This window comes from Typopeltis vanoorti, chromosome 24, assembly GCF_054136105.1.
Source record: "Typopeltis vanoorti isolate ZY-2024b chromosome 24, IOZ_Tvanoo_1.0, whole genome shotgun sequence".
Classification (NCBI taxonomy): domain Eukaryota; kingdom Metazoa; phylum Arthropoda; class Arachnida; order Uropygi; family Thelyphonidae; genus Typopeltis; species Typopeltis vanoorti.
The window spans coordinates 46,312,907-46,331,515 of NC_143572.1; the positions used below are offsets into that span (position 1 = coordinate 46,312,907).

Below are 18,609 nucleotides of genomic sequence, written 5' to 3' on the forward strand. Positions count from 1 at the left end.
TGGTAGTAGAGGTTCAGTGTGTGGTGGAGACAGAGTTGTACAATAGATGTCCTCCCACGATGAGTCTTCGGACTCCTTGGAGGTGTCACAAATAATAATAATAATATTGCACCACAAACAGCACCTCAATGATTTGAGATAAGATCTGGTTTAAGGCAGGGGTGGTTCATGTAAAAAAATCATGTAATGTCTGGTTTATTGTTTATTATAGTCATTGATTGGAATATGAGAAACACCACAGGTGCAAGAAGAGGAATTAAATTGAATCCTTTGTCACAGTTAGAAGAACCAGATTATGCTGATGACAATGTTTTGATATCATCAAAATACAATTATATATATATAAACAAAATCAGAAACTTGTATAAAACAGCTGAAATAGTTTGTCTTAAAATAAATATGACTAAAACAAAAGTTTTTAAACTAAATAGCAAATGCCATAAAAAAATCAAAATCAGTGAGCACGCTGCAGAAGAACTTAAGAATTTTACATACTTGAGAGCAAATGTAGATACTGGAGGTGGAACTGAGAGGTGTTGTTCTATAGTAGCATAAGTCACTTAAATTAGTGGTTGAAAGTTTTTTTCACTTGGTTAGACTATAATAAATTCAGTTTAATCCTTTATCCAAGCATAAGCAAACAAAGTTTGTGCCTGAAGTATCTTCAGGACTGAGGCAACTCGTGTTAAAGGTGGACTAAGCTCTCATCACTTGTCTTAGTATCTCCCATAATGCAAAGCACATCTCCTTACAGACATGTATACTGCTATGCATTAAGGGAAGGGCAACTACACAGACCTGTTTCGACTTTATTGAATGTTCAAGTACAGGTCAAACTCCAAAAACTCGGCATTGTTCCCCTCAGTAACAGGCTCACCCTGCCACTGAGAAGAACTCTCAGCGTTGGTTCTACCCCACGGCAGGCTCATCCCACCACCGAGCAGAGCCACTCATTTGCTCATGTGTCATCTGAGGAGTAACAGCAACAGCCGTGCCTCAGTTAACTTCATGGGCTACAGCATTGCCATTCATCACCCAAGCTTCCAACCGGTTTTGACCTTTATTGAGGTCTCGTCAGTGGGAGCCAGACCCAGAGGTGGTGATACTAAGGTGGAAGTAATGGAGAAGTCATATTTACCCATATGAGTTGCCAAAAGGTGTCTCACCTTATTATTAAATTGCTCTGGATTTAGAGAAAGATGTTGGAAGTTTTTCCCACTTGGTTAGACTAAAATAAATTTGGTTTAATCCTTTAACCAAGTGTAAGCAAACAAGGTTTGCGCCTGAAGTATCTTCAGGACTGAGGCAACTCGTAAATGTGGACAAACTCTCATCACTTGTCTTAGTCCGCCTTTACCACGAGTTGCCTCAGTTCTGAAGATACTTCAGGCGCAAACTTTGTTTGCTTACACTTGGTTAAAGGATTAAACCAAATTTATTTGAGTCTAACCAAGTGGGAAAAACTTCCAACATCTTTCTCTAAATCCAGAGCAATTTAATAATAAGGTGAGACACCTTTTGGCAACTCATATGGGTAAATATGACTTCTCCATTACTTCCACCTTAGTATCACCACCTCTGGGTCTGGCTCCCACTGACGAGACCTCAATAAAGGTCAAAACCGGTTGGAAGCTTGGGTGATGAATGGCAATGCTGTAGCCCATGAAGTTAACTGAGGCACGGCTGTTGCTGTTACCCCTCAGATGACACATGAGCAAATGAGTGGCTCTGCTCGGTGGTGGGATGAGCCTGCCGTGGGGTAGAACCAACGCTGAGAGTTCTTCTCAGTGGCAGGGTGAGCCTGTTACTGAGGGGAACAATGCCGAGTTTTTGGAGTTTGACCTGTACTTGAACATTCAATAAAGTCGAAACAGGTCTGTGTAGTTGCCCTTCCCTTAATGCATAGCAGTATACATGTCTGTAAGGAGATGTGCTTTGCATTATGGGAGATACTAAGACAAGTGATGAGAGCTTAGTCCACCTTTAACACGAGTTGCCTCAGTCCTGAAGATACTTCAGGCACAAACTTTGTTTGCTTATGCTTGGTAAAGGATTAAACTAAATTTATTATATTAAATTAGTGGTGTTTAAGCTTGTTTGTTTTGGTACACAAATCTCTTTCCCAAAGCTAGATATGCAGGATAAAATTATTGAAAGCACAGTCATGTATTAAAGAAGAAAATGCTAAAATTCTATTTTAATATGACAACATTGTTAATGCTAATGACTATCTCAATTTGTGATATAGTTCTGGTCAAGTTGTAAATCATCATATTATGCTATCTTTACATCCTTAAGATAATAACATAAATTTTGACTTAATTCTAATATCCAGATACAATTCAAACCAGCAGTTAATTCAAGTATGACTGATATTTATTAAATGTGATGATATGAACGGCTGAGAAATATTTTTAAGAAGTTAATTAAGCATAAAAGTCTGTGAACCAAAATTTATAAATTTTATTAAAATAATTCATTAAAAATAGAACTAATTTGTGACTTATTTAAAAAAAAAAGCATTTGAAATTTATGACAGATTTCATAGCTAATATTTCTAATATTTCATAGTTAATATTTCTGAATATTTCATAACACCAGTCCTCAGAGTACCACAGAAAACATTAATATTCAAATCAGCTTACTGACAATCATTGATAAGAATGTTCAGGTTCTATGGTCACTGTATCCTTCCTAACAATGCTAGTGTTTATGCCCAAGAAATATTAGAAATAAAATCTAATCATTTTAAAGTTTTTAGCTAACCAATGTTTGACAGAAATTCCATTCCTTTACTACCATGTACTATTTCCTCTGCATAATTTATACTGCTACCATAGTCAAAATCTCCATTAATAACCACTTTCTTTGTACTTGCCAAACTGATCTCCTAAACATTTCCTACCCATCTGTGTTCTTTGTGTTCCACTAATATCTTATTTTGCGCACCTCACACTCTCATAACTATTGGTGCCATTTCCTTCCAAATTCTCTACTCCGAGAGGAAATTTATCAAAAGGTATCATTTATCAAAGGTAACACTCCACTTGTTCTGAACTTTCTATCTTGCCAAAACATACTGTACCTTTCTATTCTTATCAGGACATCATCATTTGTCGACCACAGTTGAGTAATCTTTGGATGATTATATCAATATCACCCAATTTACTTACTTTATACCTGATACTCTTGGCATTTGTATAGAGAAACATCAATGCACTGTCACCATTTCTATACCTACTATTATTCCCTTCAGACTCCATTTGACTCTGCAATAAACCATACATTATCCTTAACTCCCAATGACCATCCCCATAAAAAGGTTGCTCCTGCTACCATTCACCATGGTAATTCTACGAGGATGTGTTGAAAAGTTGCGATAATCACTATGAAGGAACTGAGGTAGAACCATGTAATTTACATTATTCTACATATTCCTCACAAAGTGTTATACACTTGTTATAACGCTGCTGCATCATTTGCAATCCTCTGAGAAAAAAAGTCTTTCCCCTGTTGAACAAATTGGTCTATTTTTGTTCTAAGGTGTTTATCAGAACTTTTCAGTTTGCCCTCTCATAGTTTCTCAACACTTTCACTTGACCACAGAACAGCAATCTCTCTCTCTCTCTCTCTCTCTCTCTCTCTGAGTATCTATGCCCTTCCATGTTAAAATGCAGTCCATCTCTTGTAGCAAGTAAAAGGAAAAATGTACATGGCAGATTGATTTTAAAGAATGCCGATGGTAGGGAGGTAACTGAATCAGTTGATAGTTGAGTTACTGAGTGAGCACTTTGCAAAAGTATATCATCCAGGTGGTGACATTGCAGAAACGAATAAACCAGTAGATTATACGGGAATTGTGGTTAATGAAGTGGAGGTGAGTAGTCTATTGCATAACCTCAATGTCAATACATCTGTGGGATTGGATGGTATACCAGCTCGTGTTGTACGAGAAGCAGCTAAAGAATTGTCAGTACCCTTGACCATTTTGTTTAATTTGAGTCTCGGGTCTGGGTTAGTCCCGAGCGGGTGGAAAGAGGGGAAAATAGTTCCACTGCATAAAGGTGGTTCCAAGACTGCTGTAGTAAATTACCGACCGATTAGCATATCAGAAATCATTGTCAAGGTCTTAGAGAAAATAGTCAAGAGGAAAATACAAGATTGGATAGAAGAAAATGGGATACTGTATCGGGGACAGCATGGTTTTGTGAAGGGTAGGTCATGCCTCAGTAACTTGCTCACGTATTATAACACAGTGATGGCTGAACTGGATAAGGGTAATGGGTTTACGGTGATTCTACTGGACCTTGCCAAGGCCTTTGACAGGATTCCACATGGAATTCTAATCAGTAAATTGCAGCATATGGGAATGGACATAGGGTTGGTGAGATGGATAGGAGGGTGGTTGACGGAGAGATATCAGAGAGTGGTTTACTCGGGAGTAGAGTCCACAAGACGGCCTGTGACTAGTGGTGTGCCACAAGGATCTGTTCTTGGACCACTGCTGTTTAATTTGTTCATAAATGATATAGGAAATGATCTGAGAGGAACAGTTCATTTGTTTGCGGATGATGCGAAGTTGGGTAGGGCAATAGTGAATGCAGATGACGTCAAAATTTTGCAGGATGATTTGGATAGATTGGAGGTCTGGGCTAAGGAGAATGGATGTCAGTTTAATGTGGCAAAATGTAAGGTTATGCATTTTGAGGTGAAAAGATTGGCGGCAGTTTACTGCATTGGTGGAACCGTGCTCCAGGAAATTGATGAGGCACGAGATTTAGGAGTGTTGGTAGATAAGGAATTGAAATTTAGGGGACACATTGCAAAAGTGACCAAAACAGCTCATCAAATCACTTGGTTGCTGAAGAATACGATGACAAGCAGGTTATTGTTCCTCTGTATCGAGCCTTGATAAGACCCCATCTAGACTACTGTGCTCAGATTTGGTCACCTAGGTTTCTTCTTGATGGGGAGGAGGTGGAGAGGATCCAGAGGCGAGTGACCAAGATGATAGCAGGTCTGTGGAATGAACCGTATGAGAACAGGTTGAGGATTTGTGGGTTGCAAAAATTGGTTGATAGGCGGAGGAGGGGAGATATGATTGAGACATTCAAATTACTGAAGGGTTTCTATAAAATTAATTCAGAAGATATTTTTGAGTACAGGGCTGGTTGTGGGAGGACTAGGGGACATCCATGGAAACTGGGCAAAAGTGTGGTTAGTAAAGGTGTTAGAGCTGGGTTCTTTACTTTTAGAGTAGTGAATGAGTGGAATGCGCTCCCTGAGTCTGTGGTGGATGCTGTGACAGTGAATGAGTTTAAGGCGAGGTATGATAGATACTGTATGAATGTCAAATAGTTGTGATGAATATGATTTGGGGCCTCCCTCGATGAGTCCAATGACTCCCTGGAGTTGCCCGTAATAATAGTAATAATAATAGTAATATAGCTCTCTTCTATGCTCAAATGCACTCCAAATATCCACATATGTCAAGCCTCTCTCTCAACACATTCTTACTCGCATCATTCATTATTGCTGCTTTCCTCAATTCTGCATTATCATATTGGGGCAATACACTCAACTCACTTTTAATCAATAAAAAAAAAATGTCCAGAAATGTAACTAAGGAAATAAGATAAAGAAATATAATATACTGCTTCAAACACAGTGACAGATGGAATTTATGGGAGAAATTTTATAACTATGAACATCACAAATAACAATTATATATGCATATAAAATAATGAATAATGAATTTAATATGGAAAGCTTATTTTTCTAAACAATTTTTCGAAATGTGACTGAAAGTGTTACAGAAATTCATGCATCTGTAAGCTGGTTTCCAAATTCATTATGAATATACCTCATATATAAACTCACAGATGTGTGTGTGTGAACTTCTAAAAATAACTTAAATCTGCTTTTTAAAGTTTCTTATTTCTTATATTTGCAGAATTTCATTTCTGGTAAGCTAATGTTAAAAATAACCCTGAGTTTATATTTTCTCTATAAACTGATTTTAAGATTTCACCTGATATTATTCACGGAGAGTCAAAGACATCTGATTACTTTTTTTTTTCTGAAACCAGCAAATGGATATCGGGCTGATGTACACCTGTGTGTTATAGAAAGAGGCTGTGTCATTTTTCTATTAGTGGGCTGAGTAACAGCAATTAAAAATCAAATGTGGTCAGATTAATAATAAACATTAGTTAAGGTTCCTTCTAATCATTAAAACAAATCCCATAATAAAATTTCATTCTGCATATAAAGGTAAAAGGTAACCCAAGTTTTTTATTACAATAAACAGTCGCATCAAATGAATACCAGAATCAACTGTACACAATTAGATGGCACTAGTATTTCAATTTTTTATAACACAATACAAAAACTTGTTCAGCGATGCCTAGCTTCTTTTTGTTAAATAATAAAATTTAAAGGCTCTATGGCTGACTGACTTTGACACACATTAACTGATTGGGAAAGATACTTGAACTTAAACTTCATCAATTACAAGAGAATTCTCCAGGACCTTTTCAAGCACAGTTTTAGATGTAAGCAGCAAAGTTTGAAGTCTGGTAATTTGAACTGAGCTAGAGAAACAGAATTGGGTAATCTTACCTTACTATGAGGTTTATGAAAGGCAACAGCAGGTGTTGTTGACCCATTAAGCCTAATGAAAGGGCAGTGATGAAACAATCATTTAAAAGCCACTGTAGTAGGCAACATGAAATTAAAAAAACTTACAGAGTAAATATCCTAATATAAAGCAGGTCAACAGGTCAGACCAGGGCCGGCTTTAGGCTTATGCACAAGGGGCACCTGCCTAGGGGCACAATAGCATTGGGGAGCCAACATTGTAAAAAAAAAATAATAGTATTAGTCCAAGTAATAGTACAGTGTACAGTAATAGTACAAAAAGTTGTCACTTTTTTTGGCAATAACTATAAACTGATTTTAACAATAAAAAATTTTATGATGCCTGTTTTGTCTTATAATGAGTTCATAAAACTGGCCTAGGGGCACCACATATCCTCAAGCCGGCACTGGGTCAGACATGTAGAAAAAGTTGGAAGTTATATATTATTATTGATGCTATTTTTTTTGACAATGATAAACTTATTAAATAAATGGATTTATTAAGTCTGCTGATATTTCATAGGCTTCAAATAACATCTTCAGTGCATAAAGCAGAAGTAACAAGGACAAATTTCATCCTTTGAATAGGTAGTCTTGATCGGAATATAACCCCATTATCAGACTACCAGTGATACATTGCAAATAGTTCCATGCAGAGATAAATGGAGACTACAGCATGTAGAGATCAGCTAGCATTATCGAAGGCACTTGGAACACACACACACAGCAAAGACTAAAATTAAAATGATCCCTGAGAACACAGCCAGCATATATGGAGGATGACAGTGGTGCTCTCTGTGGTAACTGTTGACAAACGGACAGGACAGGGCGGCGCATCCACCATTGTCCTCCATACACATAATTAATCTTGTTCGGGAGGTCAGTTTAAAATGTTGTCTTCACTGAGTACACATTTTCTAAGTGCCTTTGATAATGCTACTTAAGCTGGCAAAATGTCAGGTTGCAAATATTTAGTAAATTATTTATTTCTTATATATTTATTATTTATCTACTTATTATTATTATGTGACACCTCCAAGGAGTCCAAAGACTCATCAAGGGAGGGCAGCTATCACTCTCCGTCACCACAGCTCAAATCCACCAACTACAGTGAACCGCATCATCTACTGCCCACCACAACCACTAGTATTTTCACAGACAATCACAAACATCCATGCTCATGGTGGGATTCGAACCCACAGCCTTTTGGCTGGAAGGCAGATGTCATGGCAGTTCTCCAAGTTACTCTTACAGACAAAAGGTTACGAATCCTATAATATATCAGCACCATGTGTCTGTGGTAAAGGAAAAAGAAGGAACCTGTCAGTATGTTTTCTTTAAACAAACAGAAATCATAGTCCTTACGGAAAATTGTGTGCAGGGGTAGCACAAACTTCCAATCCTAACCATAGCTTTGCTGATGACAGTACACTCCATTCCTCCTTTACATTCGACAAACTTTGTAGTGCTCGAGATCAATCATTACCAGAGACCTGAATATTAGAATCCTCAAGATCAATCATTACCAGAGACCTGAATTTAGATCTCCTAGTTATATCCCAGTGAGGCAAGGTCAACCTTGAAACTTCAGTGCCATCAAAATTCAGTTCTGTCTGATCTCTCGCAAGAAAGAGTTCGCATCCCTTTCCCCTTACCTTCAGTAATACTGAGATATCCAAAAAAAAATCAGATTTCTCTTCTTGGACTGACCTGCACCTCTAATCTTTCCTGGTTCAACCATAATTCAACTATAGCTTCTGCAGTCACCAAAAAACTTGGTGTACTTTTGCACACAAGACACTTCACACCCTCACAGTTGCTAATACTATACAAAGCCCAAATCTGCCCAGCCATGGAATATTGCTCCCAATATTTGGAGTGGTGCACCAAAATCCTCTCTAAGATTGCCCAATTCTATCCAGAACAGGACAATCCAGCTAATTAACGATCCCTCTCACAGATGTTAAATGTTTACTTTGTGCCTCTTCTACATATATTTTCATGGACAGTGCTCTGCTGAATTGGCCACTATTATTCCTCCACTTTCCTCCAAAATCATTAAAACAAGAGCCACTGCTAACCAACACCTTCTTACAGTCCATCTTAAAACTCGCCAAACCAACTTCACTGCCTCCTCTTTCATTTCATCTACTTCTGTCCTTTGGAACAGTAACTTCTTACAGTCCATCTTAAAACTCGCCAAACCAACTTCACTGCCTCCTCTTTCATTTCATCTACTTCTGTCCTTTGGAACAGTCTCCCCCCAAACAGGAGTTTGGGGGAGACTGTTGTGAACAAACTCCTCCTCTCATCTATTCCTCTTGCCCACAAATGGCACTAATGTGCTATAAGTCTTGTGGCCTTTCATGTGTGGATAATAATAATAATATACAGAGGTAGATGGAATGAAAGAGGTAGACAAAAAGTCAGTTTATGTTTGAGCTGGAACATAAACAGATGTCATTGATCAGCAGTTGCTTGTATGTTTGTGTCTTAAGGGAAAGTCGAGGAAATATGATACCAGTTCACTGGAACAGCATATATGAAATACCTGTGAAAGCAGAAACAGAATTTCTGTGAGAAAGTGGCTGGAATACATCTGAGAGAGGTATCACCAGTAAACCCAATAGCCCTTTTTTGGATAGCATCAATCATTTTCAGAGAGCTTTAGAGTTACAGTTTCCCAAAGTTGAGTAGTAATTATTATTAGCATCAGATCCTCTTGGAGTCAAAAGACTTATTGCAGAAGGTCCAGGTCCACACTTATGCTAAAAAAATCATTGAACCATGCCTTAAACCTATTCACACTTTCAGCACCCATCACACTCAACAACCACTCTCCATATACAAAAAACTTGCTCACCATTTCCTTATTATATGGGTATCTCCATGGAGTCAAAAGACTCATCGTTGGAGATCAACACTAACCATTATTCACACAATACCTATCATGACTCTCCTTAAACCTGTTCACTGTTGGGCCACTCACAACGATTTCTGGCAATCCATTCCACTCATCATCACTCTCCAAGCAAAAAATCCAGTCTGCACACCTTCACTAACCACATTCTTACAGAACTTCCAGGGGTGACCCCTTGTTCCCAACCTACTACTCATATATCAAAAAAATTTCTTTTGTGTCAATCTTATAAAATCCCTTTAGTAACTTATAAGTTTCTATCATATCCCCTCTCCTTTGCTTGTCAACCAAACTCTGCAACCCTTTATACCTTCAGTCTATCCACAGAGGGAGCATTTCACAAACCTGTCACCAGCTGGGCCACTTGTCTCTAAATCCTCTCCAGCAACTCCTGGAATAAAGTGTCCTCCTGCAATAAGTCTTTGAACTCCTTGGAGGTGTCACATATAATAATAATAAATACTAATTTAATTCCATTAAAGTTTGAACAGTGAGAAGTTCTTGTTGTAAACATGAAGGAGAAAAGCAAACATTATGTGCTCTGTTAATTAATGACCTGACAACACCAATTTTTTTGGGAAATGTGATGAGCAGACTTTTGATGAACGTATCTGCCAGTAGAGATAGGTTTCCGATAAACAGTGGTTGACAAAGTACCAAAGGCTGGGAGAGTAAGAAAGATGTCCAAGAATGGTAAACTGCCAGCATTTTCTTTTTCAAAGGTGAACTGAATGTGTCGGTGAAGGCTACTGATCCAATGTAGGAAGGTAGCAAGTTTGGGAGTTTGTAACCCTCTGTCTCCACCAAAGATGGAGATAGATGGTTACCTAATAAATTCAAAAATCTTTATATCAGGAAGGAATTCATCATATAATAAGTAATAGTGTCAGTTAATAGAAAGTTAATAAATACAGAAACAATGTTAAAACTTACTAAAATACCTGACTCTTGTATTTGAATATCCTTGATTTTTTCAAGAAGATGTGTGGAATTCTTAATGATCTGGACTGTCCAAAATGGGAAGTTAATAAAATGAAAGAAACTTAGCAATTCTATATGTTGGAGAGTCAATACACTTCACACTGGGTCTTACTGGACAACCTTCTTAATGAATTTCTGGTACACCATACAGATGAGGAGTACTTTCAAAATGAGTGCATAACTTATACTAAGTATTTTGATTCCAGCTAACAAATCAAATAGCTTATTTAATTCTTCATCATCATCATCATCATCAAATTCCTGCCATGTACCCTCAAGGGGTGTACAGGATATGACAGTACTACATGAAAAAATTAAATCATTACTAACTTCCTATCTACAATTTTCCTCCAAATCAGTCTGTTACTTGTCAAGACTCCAACATTATCAGATCTTATATTTCTATCGTCTAAGGCACTTTGTACCGTATCAATCCACCTATATCTTGGTCTTCCTCTGGGTCGTTTTCCTGCCAACCTGGCAGAGAACACTTGTTTTGCTAATCTTTCCTTTCCCATTCTATTTAAGTGACCATACCATCTGAGATTAGCTCTGCTAACGCATTCCTGGATGCTGACAATGTCAAGTTCTTTCCTAATATCCTCATTTTTAATATGATATTGCCATTGATGCCATCTGTTCACGCCTCTAATCTTTCTCAGGACTCTCATATCTGCAGTCTCTAGTCTTTGGTCAAGTGTTTTACTTCTGACCCAGCTCTCAGATCCATAAGTTAAAATTGGTTTGAACACAGTCTTGTATACAGCTAATTTAGTGTTCCGACTAATTTCTTTCTTATTCCATATGAATTTATTCAATTGACTTCCCACGATACCAGCTTTGCTGATTCTGTTGTCTATTTCTATATTTAGTTTACCATCTTCACTAAAAATCGTGCCTAAGTAGCTGAAATGTTTTACTTGTTCCACAGGTTCTCCATTCACAACACAGTTGACATTTTTAATGATTTTCCCTATTTTCATTGTCTTTGTCTTTTTATTGCTGACCTTCATACCATATCTATTACAACAGCTATTCAATTTAGTCAGAGAATCTTGCAGACTTGTAGCGGATTTATTTAGAAGTATAACATCATCCGCATAAAGCAAAGAGCTGCCATTAACATCTCCAATTTTGATATCAGGTTTAATACCACATTCCTTCATAATGTGATCCATATAGATAATGAATAACAGAGGGGATAATGTACATCCTTGTCTCACACCAGATTTAACATTAAACCATCTTCCTGTACTTCCTTCAATTCTAACTGCTGACTCACAACTCAAATAAAGACTAAGTATTGCTTGATATAATGCCCCATTGACACCATATAACTGCAGCGTATTGAATAGCTTCTCTCTTGGCACCTTGTCATATGCCTTTTCCAAATCGACAAAACTTAAATACAGATCTTTGTTATATTCCCATGCTTTCTCGACTATTTGTCGTAAAGTGAAGATCTGATCCTGACAGCCTCTATTTGGCCTGAATCCAGCTTGTTCTTCACCAAGCTTTTCTTCCACAATTCTTCTCAACCGTTTCTCAAGTATACTTGCATAGATCTTACCAGGAACACTCAGTAGGGAAATACCTCTGTAATTCTCACATTCAGTTTTATTTCCCTTTTTATATATGGGTACTATGAGAGCTCTACTCCAATCATCGGGAATTCGTCCCTCTGTCCAGGCTTTCTGAACTATGCAGTGCAGCCACTGTAAGACTCTTATACCGCCATACTTCAGCATTTCTGGTCGAATATCATCTACTCCTGCTGCCTTTCCACATTTCAAGCCTTTGATGGCTTTTTCTACTTCAAGTATGGATATGTATTCCTGACTGCATGCCTGGTCAGTGTTTTTTATCACTGTGCTGTCATCACTGCTTGTTTCATTTAGCAGTTTTTCAAAGTAATTACCCCATACTTCAAGGATATCTTTTTCTCCTGTTTTCATTTCACCTTTATCATCTCTAATTCCTTTTACAGCACTCTTTCCTCCATTCCTAAGCTTCTTCAACAACCTCCAGAATATTTTGCCACCTTCTTGATATTTATTTTCTATATTCTTGCCAAAGTCCTCCCATGACTTTTGTTTAGCTAGTTTTACACACTGTTTAGCTTTCTTACATTTGTCTCTGTATTCTGTAAGAGTAAAAGCTGACTTATTTGCCAGGAACTTTTGATATGCTTTCTACTTTTCCTTCACTGCCTCTTTAACTTCCTGTGTCCACCAGGGAGTTCTGATTTTTTTATCTTTGCACACAACCTCACCACATGCCTCTCTAGCAGAATCAATCAATGTTTCCTTCAGAGTTTGCCACTGAATCTCCAAGGTTTGATTCCTGTTCTCAAACTCTTTCATTTTCTTTTCAATAATATTTCTGTATTTTAGTCTACAGTTTACATCTGATAGCTGCTCAACTTTTATTCGCTTTAAAACTTTCTTACATGTTATTCTTTTCAATATGAAATTCAATTTTTTTTTCAATTTTATCCTGCTCAAGACTAAATAGTGATCACTTCCAATTTCAAATCCTCTGTACACTCTGGTGTCCTGCACCAGGGAGAAAACATCACTATCAACAATAACATAGTCAATGAGACTTTTCTGATTCCTAGCCTCTTCTCTCCATGTGAATTTGTGCACATTTTTATGTTGGAACATGGTGTTAGTAATAACCAGTCCATGTCCTGAGCAGAAATCCAACAGATATTTGCCATTATTATTAGCTTTGCTCTTTTCTCCAAATTTTCCCAAAATATTTTTGTATGTCTCACAATCATTTCCTACTCTACTATTTAGATCCCCAACAAGGACCAACTTTTCCTTTTTCATTGTGTCAGTTGCTTTTTCTAAAGCCTCAAAAAATTCCTCCACTTCTACCTTAGTAGAACCTTCTGTGGGACCATAGGCACAAATAAGTCTCATTGTCCAGTTCCCCATTCTCATATTTGTCCACATTACTCTACTTGAGACTGACTGCCATTCAAGAAGATTAGCCTTGTATTTTGTGTTGAATACTATGGCTACTCCTTCTTTTCCTTGATTGTTATTGCCTGAATATAACATTTTGTATTTATTGCTCAGAAAGATCTCACCAGTTTTGGTCTTTTTTGTTTCAGTCACCCCTATTATGTCAATCTGGTACTTATCTAATTCCTCAGCTAGCTCCATTTCTTTGCCATTCAGGCTTCTTACGTTGATAGTACCGATCTTCAACTCTGGTGATGTTGAGTTGGGGTTTGTTTTCAGATTTGTTCCAGTTGCTGACTTTTCGCTGTTCGCCCTGGTTCCCTGGCGAAAACAACGGGGGCCTTGTTTAACCGGGCGACGCCCCAGCCGGCATGAAATTTTGTCATGTTGTACCATCATTTTTTATTTTGGTTTAACCAATAAGAATACAATTTGGTCGGCTAAATCCCAAATTGCCAGCCCATCCTCGTTCGTTCAGTATCAAAGTAGATACCCAACAGGGTGCACCACGAGAAGGTGAGGATTGGACATTAGGTCAGAAGCCCTGGTCGGTTCTCCGCATTCCTTTAAAGGCTATGTGGAGGTCTCCTCTCAGTTATACAGCTTTGACCCTTAAGCACCCCATTTATTTAATTCTTTAATCTGTGTTTTTGTAGGGTTATAACTAATTTCTTGATAGGTGGAGCTTTCAAAATAGATATAATGGATCTTTTGTTTTAATGAAAGCAGCACATGGAATTCAGTAGTAGATAAATTCCATGGAGGTAATTTAATTCTAAAAAGTGAAGCAACAACTGCAAAGCATAGTTTGTTAGCATCTTCAGTTGAAAGACCACACAGACTGCATTTGATATTATGCAAAAAATCAAGATACTAAATGGATGTAGGTATGACAGCAAAATCATTACCATTAGCCAACACACTAGTCTCATAATCAGACAATAGTAGTCCTATCAGTAAGAGTGATTCCAGCATTATTTTGCTTACAATATAATGATTCCTGCATCAGTCTGTATGAATGTCCTTCATAAGAGTGGGTTAATGATTGTTTTGAAACAAAACGATATCCAGTAATTTATCATCCAGAGTAGCTGTAATCCTTCTTTTAAGATCTGAAATTGACTGAATATTAGATGCTAAATCTTTTTTTAGCTACTCAAAGTTGGTTCCTATGTTCCAACCCCCTAAGGATTCTTTGCCAAACTTCAGGATTCCAATCCCTTATATTTCTGGGATCTCTGAACCTATTGATAGAATTTAAAAGTTTCACCTAAATACAATATATATTCCTATCAACAAAATTTCTCTTCTGTTACAAAAGACAAACTGTTGCCTCTAACACCAGATTCCTTGTGAATATAATTTGGCATACTTTAGGCAGACAGCTATTCTTTGGGAAAAAGAATTAATGAGCATCAATACTACATTGGATACCTGAAACTACAACAGTCTGGTCTAGCACAGTACAGTATTGATACTAAACACAATATTCTGTGAGATAAAGCTCATCTTCCCCATAGATGCAGTTTTAAATATGAATATCTTTTCAGAGAAAGCTGAAGCCCTTTTAACCTAAATCAGAATGATTCTTTCTCTCTCTCTCTACCAACACCCCAAATATCTGTCAGATTCTCATCTTATGTAAATATCAAAAAACATTATTTATTTATTAATGTGTAGGATAGGGACTCACCATACAGGTTCAGGGTTCTTAAGATGGAAGTGCCATTTATGCATAGATTTGGTTGCTTGGGGCTGTGTAAGTGATGTTGGAAAGGATTTAGATGCAAGTGACCAAATTAGTGATTGTTTTGTGGAACACTCCTATGAAGATAGATTGAAGGTTTGTGGTTTACAACATTTAACTGATTGGCAAAAAAAGAGTGGAAACATCTAAGTTACTAAAGGGGTATTTTGTAGAGAAGATGCTAAAGCAATTTTCCCACACAACTGAATGGAAGAGAACAGTCACCCCTAGAAGTTGTCAAGGACTAGGTTTTTTTGCTTGGAGGGTGCTGATCGAGTGGAATGGGTTGCATTCCACTTATTCTGCACACATGAATGACTTTAAGGACAGATATGACAGGCATTATGTCAATAATTATTAGCATGGGCATCCCCAAAATGAGAGTCCATGAAGAAGCCTGTATAAAGTCAGATATAATAAAGTGCCCAAGATGGCAAAATATTGCCAGAAAACCTCGTGCAATCATCATATTTGTAAAGACTTGGCTTATCATGTTTTTTTTTTTTTTACAATGATTGTTTTAAACTTCTTGCATATAATTTATGACTAATATTATGAATTGCAAAAAAGTATAATTTAAATTTAGTTATAGAAGGAAAATTGCAGGTTCTTATGTGAATTAGTACATGTTACTATATTATTATACAATATTATTACATGAGAAAGAATTAATGGTTACTAACTGCCATGATAATAATTTAAATTAAATCAAATTATTTGAATTCAGCCTGGTTGGCCAAAGGGTTAGTGTATCCGCTCTCCAGTCAAAAGGCTGCGGGTTCGAATCCTGTCGTGGGCATGGATGTTTGTGATTGCCTGTGAAAACACTAGTGGTGATGGTGGGCGGTAGATGGCATTGGTATAGATAATGATGATAGTTGGTGGATTGAGTGGTGGAGAAAGAGTTGTAGAGTAGGTGCCCTCCCTCAATGAGTCTTTGGACTCCCTGGAGGTGTTACGTAATAATAATAATAATAATAATAATTCTGTGTATGTTATTAACTGAATAATTGACTTTGCACATATAGAAGAAATGGTACCTGAAAGACTGTTGCTATCCATGAAATACACGAATATAAAATCTAATGTAAGTGTTGCACAGTGGAGTGGACTTCTTCCTAATGGAAGTTCCATTATGCATGTCTGATAAGAATGTGATTAGAAAATACAAAGATTAGATTTCTTTCTTGAAGAGTGGTAAATGAGTGGAATTGGATTGCCACGTATGGTCATGAGTACATTATTGGTGAACGAGGAAAAGTATGACAGGCACTATGTCAACAACAGATTGTGTGGGCCTTCCATGATGAGTTTTTCAGACTCCATAGATTTGCCAGTGTAATAATATTATTATTATTACGACACCTCCCAGGAGTCCGAAGACTCATCGAGGGAGGGCACCTACTCTAAATCTCTCTGTCTCCACCACTCAATCCACCAACTACAGCAAACTGCATCATCTACACCAATGCCATTCACTGCCCACCACTACTAGTATTTTCACAGATATTACAAACATCCATGCCCATGGTGGGATTCAAACCCACAGCCTTTGGGCTGGAGAGCATATACGCTAACCATTCAGTCAATCCTCTCCACAAAGCTGTAAATATGTCACAAATGTTCATATGTTGGTCTAAGAAAAGAGAGAGAGATCTGATCCTTTCTGGTGATTTGTGTATTATCAAAGAAAAATGAAATGAAATGCTTTTTGTAAGAAAGAAGGCCAGTGAGGACTGAAAGGAAGCATGTTATCCTTGTTCCACTGATATGGAAATTAGTGTTTAAGGTACTGGTTGTGGAGCTTAAAACTTGGGATATTTGTGAACTGCATGGTTTTTCAAATGAGTAACAGAAACAGAGTGTATGTCATCAGCAAAACTATGGATAGAATTATTGGTCAATGAAAAATGTAATTCATGTATAGTGGAAAAGCCATCCACCATGACATGCAGTGGAAGGCAAACTGAAGAGTTTCAATTTACTGAGCAAGCTTCAATGCTAGATCCAATCAAATGTTTTGGAAGCATCAAAGACAGCACAAGGTTTCACCAAACCTTTCCAAAGTATGAATCCAGAGGTAAGATGTAGGCTATGAGATCTGCCATGGATCTAGAGTAGCAAAGTCCACACTGATGATCACAGATTAATTGGCAGACTTCTAAGGAAGTGAAGCAGCTGACTACTGATGACCTTCTCCATTATTTGGAGAGGAATGAGGTGAGGATGATGGATTGATAGTTTTCCAGCAGATTTTCTAGAATAAGCTAAATTAGGCATATTTCCATATACTGGGATGGATGCCAACTGAGCATAAAACTGTACAAGTAGTAGTTATGCAGCACAACTTTTAGAGTACGATTGGGGGGATATCCTCAGACCAGAAGACATTTTGATGTCTAGGTTATTTACAATTTTTCTGATGTCTTTGTGTCATGGAGGCATGTGACACACTGTTTCAAGTATTGCTCACCTGCAATTTTTCTGATGTCTTTGTGTCATGGAGGCATGTGACACACTGTTTCAAGTATTGCTCACCTGCAATTCCAACTGCTTCTTTCTGATGACACTACTATTAAAACACCTAAAGATAAAGCTGGAATCATTCTTCTCTTCCAACCCCTACATACATGACCAAGAAAGAGAAGAATGATTCCAGCTTTATCTTTAGGTGTTTTAATAGTGGTGTCATCAGAAAGAATCAGCTGGCATTGCAGGTGAGCAGAAGCTGTGCTGAAATGCCTTTGATTGAGATCAGAAGGCACTACTATTTAGACAGGAAGTATGTTTTTTGCTGTTGGTCATTACGAAGTCAGAGCTGGATTTATGTTGCTTTGCATTTATTGCCTACTTCAGCATGGGTTGAGTATGAAGCCCAAATTCTTTACATAAGATACTTGTAGTATGCTAAATATTTTGATTGAATTGCCTTGATATCCCTATTGCTAAACCATGACTTAGAAAAGAGTGAGAATTTCAAATAGAGTAAGGAATGAAGACCTTAATACCGGCAAATATAATTTCTGTAACTCCACCAGAGCAGGTTTAAGTCAAAAGAGCAGAAGCAGCAGTCTGACCAGGGAAAGGAAGAGTGAAATTCTCAGATTTCATTTCATGGGGGGGGAGGCACTCTTGTAGTATAAACAACACCAGAGAAACAAAATAAATAAAAAGTTAATGTATTAATTTTTATCCAGCCCCCAGAAGGCACCATAAAAAGACATTAGTTCCTTTTCAGTTACAATGAATTGTTTTACAACAGCCTAGTTTCAGTGTTGTGAGTTTTACAAGTTGCAATTTGTGCTCTGAAGATTATTATTACGGGCAACTCCAAGGAGTCCTTAGAC

General features: G+C 37.4%; 1 protein-coding gene across 5 annotated transcripts in view; it reads right to left on the bottom strand.

Moving 5' to 3' along the window:
* The window catches only part of LOC150093154 (uncharacterized), a 349,981-nt gene that overhangs the window by 194,420 nt on the left and 136,952 nt on the right, over positions 1-18,609 (bottom strand). For 3 of the 5 annotated variants that reach the window (XM_090413479.1, XM_090413478.1, XM_090413477.1), the window contains one exon: positions 6,032-6,115. The exons of the other annotated variants lie outside the window; for them this stretch is intronic. The gene's annotated coding sequence lies outside the window, so the exon portion shown is untranslated. The remainder of the gene's footprint in view (positions 1-6,031; positions 6,116-18,609) is intronic. 5 annotated transcript variants of the gene reach the window in all.